This window comes from Quercus lobata, chromosome 5 (genome assembly GCF_001633185.2).
Source record: "Quercus lobata isolate SW786 chromosome 5, ValleyOak3.0 Primary Assembly, whole genome shotgun sequence".
Taxonomy (NCBI): Eukaryota; Viridiplantae; Streptophyta; class Magnoliopsida; order Fagales; family Fagaceae; genus Quercus; species Quercus lobata.
The window spans coordinates 2,417,988-2,425,824 of NC_044908.1; the positions used below are offsets into that span (position 1 = coordinate 2,417,988).

At 32.0% G+C, this 7,837-nt stretch overlaps 1 long non-coding RNA gene across 1 annotated transcript; it reads right to left on the bottom strand.

Moving 5' to 3' along the window:
* Positions 1-1,918: 1,918 nt before the first annotated feature.
* Positions 1,919-6,343, bottom strand: LOC115992451. The gene is made up of 5 exons (XR_004092519.1): positions 5,764-6,343; positions 4,461-4,574; positions 3,916-4,071; positions 3,727-3,774; positions 1,919-2,471 (listed from the first exon to the last, which is right to left on the bottom strand). It is a non-coding gene; the product is annotated as an uncharacterized LOC115992451 (long non-coding RNA).
* Between the last annotated feature and the right edge of the window lie 1,494 nt (positions 6,344-7,837).

Below are 7,837 nucleotides of genomic sequence, written 5' to 3' on the forward strand. Positions count from 1 at the left end.
AGGGGGGGAGTACGCATTTATGATACTCCGGAAGTATCTAATAATTTTCCTATTTAACTAAACTAAAAGTATGAATAAATTTTTTTCCCCAAAATATAATCCAAACACTATTCCAAATCCCAATCAATTAATTGCCAATATGATCATAGAAATAAAAACCATAGTAAAGGAAAATATTTTTCTCAAAAAAAAGAAAAAATAGTAAAGGAGAATATTTTTTACATATTTTATTGCCATCCATAAATAAACAGCTAGGAACTAGAAAGAAATAAAAGATGAAGAAGCAATGGCCTCATGATGGGTTAGTTTAATAAATAACAAAAGAAAACAATAGTGGGAAAGAAAAATTAGAAACAAGTGAGTTTTTTTTTTTTCTTTTACTGTCACGTTTACCTAACGAAATTGAATTATTAGAGATTATATAGGATTTCTCATCAAGATTTACTGTAAGTGACTCTAAAGGCCTAATCGAGAGAGGAATGAGATGGGGAAAATGCAAATAATAATCATTTCCTTATATAATATATATATATATATATATTTGTGATTAATAACACATTAATCTATAAATATTATATAGTAAAATTCATTATAACCTTAGCATCACTCGTACAATAAATCTAAGGACAACAGTTTTCATGATTTATTTCACCAACTCCTAATATGGCTTATTGTATAACAAAAGTAGGATTTGTGTATAACAAAAGTAGTATTAGTAACAAGTTGATTGAAAATAATATTATTCTAATCATAACCAGTTATGTCAACAATTAGCAGTTGAAAAATAATATATCCTCAACATTACTCTTTTTATTACATGAACATTAGCAACGTGTGTCAAGATGCTTAAAATTAGAATAGCTTAAAGAGAGTGCTACTTACTCTAAAGAGTAGTATTACTCTTTCTTCCTATAAATACTAGTGTATGACCTGCACAATGTGCAGGCTAGTTAGTTTTATTTATTTATTTTGAATTAGGATACTCTTATTTGTTATTTATGGTAAAATAAATAAAACTCTCTTAACACAGCTTGGCTTAGTTATTTTGCATCACTAAGGTGAATTTTTTATTTATCAAAACAAAAGAACCTTGAAAATATTTTTCTCAAAAGCTAAACAAAGAAAAATATATATATATTTTTTTAAATCAAGCTAAATTATATTGTATTCAAGCTTGCACAGCACCCAAATCTTGCAAACAGAAAATGGTAATTCTTTGTCTTTCTAACATTTTTTTTCTGCATTCAAGAAGCCCCAAAGGAAATTGGGAAAAAAAAAATCTCTTAACTAATTGAAAATGTAAAGACCCACAAACTGAAAAGCTTAAGAATCAATACTTGCAAAGAAAATGAAACATGCCCATCAAACCAATATGCTCAAATTCCATATCCAATTTTGGAAGGCTTCCATGTGGAACATTCTCCCCTCCCAAGTCAAAGATTAACTTATGACTGAATAGAAGTTTAGCAATTATATATTACAAATCAGAACCAAATCTTACACAAATACCCACAGCAAAACTGCTTCTAACCTAAATACGTACCTTAATTACAAAAAAATTCAAATTATTTAAAATAAATAAATCTATCCCAAATACCTAAATCAAAACCAATCCAATCAAAATACCCATGATATTTAACACCTAAGAGATTAGTAGTTTATAAAAGAGATGAGATGAGTAAAGTATTAAGTCAAGTGGGGGGTGCCCCTATTAGGTCACGCCCTGGGTGGGTTAGTCACAAATGGTCGCCCCCACCCCCCTTTCGTCCATCAAAAAAGTCAACTACTAATGGCTAAACTTCATACCGTAAAAAAGTGTGAGAAAAAAATGTATTAAGTTAGAAAATTATTAAAACACAAAATAAAAAAATCCATTTTCAAAAGAAGATTTACATTTAAATCATCATTGATCCAAGTATATTGCATACAATATTACAAACCTTTTTAAGCCCTTTGAACATTTCTGTAAGCTTTCCATAAATCTTGAAGATAGAAAAACTACTATGCACTGCAGTTATTGTCCCAAAAAAATGCATCTAAGACTTTTCTTTTGCCAACAAATTTCTATGTACAAAATATAAATGTCTTCACTAAGCCAGCAAGTCTCAGATGTCTTCCATCACAGCTGTTATTTGCCAAGGCAGAGCCCCTTTCTTAGAAATATCTCCCCACCAATCTTTATCATCAATTGAGAAAATAATTCAAAGGAAAACTCTCAAAGATAAATATTTTAACTTTTTTTCCCCTTCAAATAAAGCTAAAACAAAGAGTTATCCGGCAACCTAGAGAACAAAAAGGTAATAACGATTTTAAGCAATTCCTATGAATTGGGGTTAGTTTGCATATCAAAAGAAAAATTATAAGTAAAACCACCGAAAAGCACAGGAGGTAGCATGTCAAACACATGTTTCTATAGGCCTCCCAAGCATCTTTGGTGTCTCTCTCCACATGATGAACCAAAACAGAAACTCCTGCAGTAAAAATTCAAGGCATCCATGTTAATTTGTTCTAAATAGGAAAAAACGAAACCCCTATTCCCAGCAAGAGTGAGTGAAAGTTTTGTCAAACAAATGGGGTCCATGTTTCAAATGGAAATGAAAAGAATGTTATTTGCTATGAATTTATAAACAACTCCAGACTCATTCTTACATTGTCAAACAAATGGGGCGCATATATACTTCATCTTGTGGAGAATTGTGCTAACAAAAAAAAAAAAAACCTCGGGGAAACGAATAAAATTACAGAGAGGGGTGAACCTTAGTGAGAATCATATCCAAAGGACGCCCTTGCTTTTGAATCTCCTATCTCTATAAGAAGGTTCCATTAAAAGTTTTTTTAACAATCTTTCATCAATACCTATTAATGATTTTTTTCACTTTTCATTACTAAACTTTGAATCAAATTGTAAAGTAATAGCATATTCTACTGCAATAATGTTATTATATGATTTTCTTTTGCAATTGAATATTATACATATAAATATGTGAAGGCATTTAAAATCCGTTGAAAGAATATTCATGAACATTTTATAAGAAATAGAAGAAAAGATTTTTGTATTAATGAAACTATTCCATAACAAAGACAAAACATTTTTGCTAGTAATTATTCCAAAATTACTTGCATCACTATGTTTCAAAACTTTTTGGAAAAGAAACTGCAAAAATTTCTTTGGCTGTCCCTGTTCAATCAAACCAAACACAAAGATCATCACTATTAATAGAACTAAAAGATCAGCAACCATTTCCAATAGCTACACTTCAAACATCCATCCGTACATACAACATTTGATATGGCTTTAAAAATATACTCATCACAAACATGACATGCCCCAGGAAATCATTCATGCTTAAAGCATACACTTATTCTTATTGTAAACAGATATGGATATCATAAGCATGTTTTAGGCTAAATTGAAATCATGAAAACAAATCAGATATTGATGTGAACCATTTGGTGTTATTCAAAGTATGTCTACCAAACCACTTATAGAAATGCAGGTTTATATATCAAATCCTATTTTTTGTTACATGGTGCATATTTAGATGATCACATTCTTCAATCATATTTACTCTCTTAGTTCTAAAGGGTCATCTAACAGTCAACAAATCCAAACAACTAAAGGGCTATGATTATGGAATAAAAATTTAGTAGAAAGAAAATTAGAAAAATTACTCAAGGTGAAAGTTAGTACCAACTGAAGTTAAATTTTAGTTAAGTCAGGCATACCTTTACTACTTCCTAGCCCAAGATGTATTTGGCTTCAAGGTTCTCATTCTGGATGAAATTTGCAAATAATGAACCAACTGATTGTTAAATCTTAAAGTAAATAACAATCTGAGCTATTTTCTTGATCCTACTCCTGAATGAGAAATAAATACTATCAATCTAAATTTATGGGTTTATATAATGACATACCAAATCAATCAAAGCATCCATCACGCCTCCAACAACAACACCAGCAATTATGGAGCTATTTAAGCCTCCAGCAGCAGCACCAACATCAGTTATGCAGCAACTTAAGTTGAGCATTATTGCCACCAACCATGATCATTGGTTCAGCCATCATAAATCCTGAAAATTAGTCTCATTCTGGTAAAAACCTGAACATAGAAAATCATTGCATCAAATCAAATCATTGCCAAACTCAAGGAGAATATTATGCAATAATAAATCATGACAGATCATTTAACCTGTGCATCAAAACTTTCCTTGTAACCTGTATAATCCTACTTGTACAGCTATAAGTAAATATCAATGACAATCATTCCAATCTGGAGAATTATTTCCAAAAACCTTGTACTTTGATTTTTTATATTATACATAGTTGAGAAACATTTAAAACTTTAGAATTTTATCTTAGCTTATTTTCCTTCATTTTCCCAATTACTAAATAATAAGGAAAAAAAAAAAAAAGAGTAATGCATTATATTAAAATATAGTAAGCTATTTTATTACTTAACAATATAGAATATGTTAAGAGTCATCAAGCGACACTTGTGATGTTGCTGCTGAAGTTGACTTCCTGCCATAGTTGTTGTTGTTGATGTTGCCTAACATACACCTGTCCTAAGCCGCTGCATTAGAGTTAGGGAATTGTTAGTTTTTTACCATTGAAGCTGTTAACATCTGTTAGTTGCTGTCAGTTAGTTAGTTAGAATGCAACATATATGGCTTTACTTGGAATAGCTTTGAATACTCAAGAAAACTGGATATAAGTGGTTTGCTAGAGTGGGGATTGTAAGGACCATTAAATGAAATAAGCAACAGTTTCTCTCCTAATCTTCTCTATTCTCTCTAAATCTTATTTCTCATTCTTGGAGGCTAGTTGCCTCAAATTAGGTATTTCTCATAGAATCTACCCACTCTTGGGTAGATTCTTATCAAAATACCTTATATTTTGACCATGTTGTGTGTTTGAAGTTAATGGAATTCTTAAAATAATCAGATATGAATTACATATAATGTTAAAGCTCTAAGCATAAAAGTTTGTGGAAAGTAAAAGAGAATAATAATGAATTGTTATAAAGTTGGTCCAAATGGTTTGGCAATGTGTAGTAGCTAATATTTATTTGCACACAGGCTATTAGATTTTCCATCATACATTTCAACAAACATTTGGCATTCAAATATGCTTCAAAACACAGTTCTTATACATTGATAGGAGATGTTAGTAAAGAACTCAACCATGGATACCTTTATTTTTACAATAATGCTTTATGCTCACTGTGAAGCAGGTTACTCAGTACATATCTGATGAGCAGGGAGAGAGGTATCAATCTCCAAAGTTGTGAGAATGTATAGAAAGTGAAATAGATTATAACAAAAAAAGTGATTATTGCAAAAAATCACAAATTTTTTATTCCAAAGTCTAAAGGCAACCAAAGGAAAAAACACCCACAAATACAAACCCACCAAAATTTAGGCACTTAAAAGCATATCGAGTAGAAAGCCACAACGCAAAAGATTAAAAAAGAAAGTAAAATAAATAAAATTAAAATCAAGGCAATGGACTTTGACTCTTAAGTTTCATCTTTTCTTTCGGAAAATAAAAAGTTTCATCTTTTAACGAAATGGACTTTGACCCCTTGGAATTGACAATTTTATAGTAATGTAATTTTCGCAACAAATATAATTGTGTTAAGTAAACGGTTAATACCAAATCGGTGTAGTGAATCTATGCCAAAACCTAAATGCAATCCAATACAATCAAGACCTAAATCATATTTAAACCCAAATTTAAATAACCCAAAAACAGAGACTAACCGGTGGAGGATACGGATCTGATGGACTGTCTCTCTATTTCTCTGAATCTGCCTCTCTCTATCTCCGTATCTCAATTCCTGCATGCACCTTTAGGTTACCGGTGCCGGTTGCGGTGGGGTCTAAGTCTGGAAAGGAATGGTAATGGCCAGCCGTACGAATTCTGTCTCCTCTGTATCGCAAGCGTTTTTTTTTTTTTTCTCCTCTCCTTTCTCTGTGCCGCTGGTTTGTTTTTAGTTGCAAGCATTTTTTTTTTTTTAATTTTCTTTTAACCCTTATTTTTTTACACAGACTATCAAACAGCGTTAAAGTTGTGAAACAAGTCACTTTTGGAAAGGTGGTGAGAGAAAACTTGAAACGTTCTGATGAAGAAGAAGACACTCTGAGACGAAGCACAAAGAAATTCAAAGAGAACCATATTTCAGGAGAAGCACATGACCCTAACGCCACTGCAAGCCTATCTAATAAGGGTGGCAGACTTCTTCTGGGCTAGACTTCTTCCTGCTGCATTGTGGCCCAACAGTCCTGGGTAAGAGAGCTGGATTGGCTTGATTGAAACTCATCTCAACTCAGCTTGTGGGTAAGCTAGAACCCCTTTGTTGAGATTTTGGTCAAATGCCCATGGCAGAAGATGCTATCACAAAAATGTTATAGCAAAAGGCTATAATATAATAAAATAAGTAGAATATATTTGATGCTAATCAAAGACAATGATTAAACCATTTTGTTAGTAAGGAAAAAACAATGATATGAGTACGGAAAAAATAGATCAGAGACCAAAAAAAAAAAAAAATAATGTTAATGCTTGATCAATTAATAATAAAAAAAGGAGTGGTTATTCTGCCATGCTTGATTCCTTAGGAGATTTAAGTCTAGGGAGGGAACTACTCTTCAATGTGGACAGTCTCACAGAGAAATCCTGCCATGGAAATTGCCTACTTTGAAAGAATGGGCCTAAATAACTTACCCTCAAAACCTTTTAATCTTGCTAGAGACTAGGCTTTTGAGAGGGAGAGAAGAGAGTAATCTATTGGTGCATGCCCCTAACACTCTTGCTTCCTCACTTTACTCTTTATCCCCTCTGTTTTTCTACACTCTTCATTTTCCTTCTTATTCCTATATTCCCTCTTTTCTTCCTTATTTTTCGTTGCTTTCTTTCTTATTATTTTTCTCATTTTTTTTCCTTACTCTCTATTTGCCTCTCGTTGTTCTTCCTACTCTTCTTCCCATTTTTTTTTCTTTTTTTCACATTGTGTACAGCTAAGGCCTTTTTATCAAGGAAGTTAATTTCGTAACGTACCAGCCAGTACAGCCGGAATTTTTAGTCCCGGTGCCTGGACTAGTACAGAAACTGGGTTGATTCATACTGTCTTAAATACTAGTGTGTTTCGGCTTATTTCGGCCATTTCGGCGGATTCTGATGCTTTTCGGGCGGTATCTTCGTTCCGGACCGGTACAAACTGAAATGGGTTTTCATAAAAAAAATTGCTACTTACAGCGCCTCTTCACCATTGTTGAACCTTCATCCACAAGTGAAATATTGTTAGATCTTGAGGCTTGAGCTCGCTGCCATCGCATAGTAGCTTCTTGAGTTTTCTTCTCTTCCTCATTGTCACTCTTTCTTTTAGCATTTCTGATCTGGGTTTCTAAACAAAATGTTAGCAAAGAAACTCAGAGGACAGAGTTCAAAATGAGATGACATCCACTTTTTTTACACCTACCCACTTTCTACTTCTTACTAAAAGTTTTTTTTTTTTTTTTTTAAATTATTATTTAACAAAAGTTATTAAGGGGAGGACAAACCAACGTGGTTTATCTGCCCCTCGTTTACAGTTTACTCTTCTTTTCTTTTTGACCACTCAGAAGTCTTATTATGGTTTTTAATTTATTATTATTATTATTATTGAGTAGTGAAATGGGCTAGGCATTAGCTTAAAATAATTTGAACAAAAGAGGTAAAAAATTGAAATGTAAATAAATATATTAATTTATATAGAATTTGTCACTTTAAAATTTGATATACATACATATATATATATATATATATATATTAGCGGTAATCCCAAAACGGTAAACT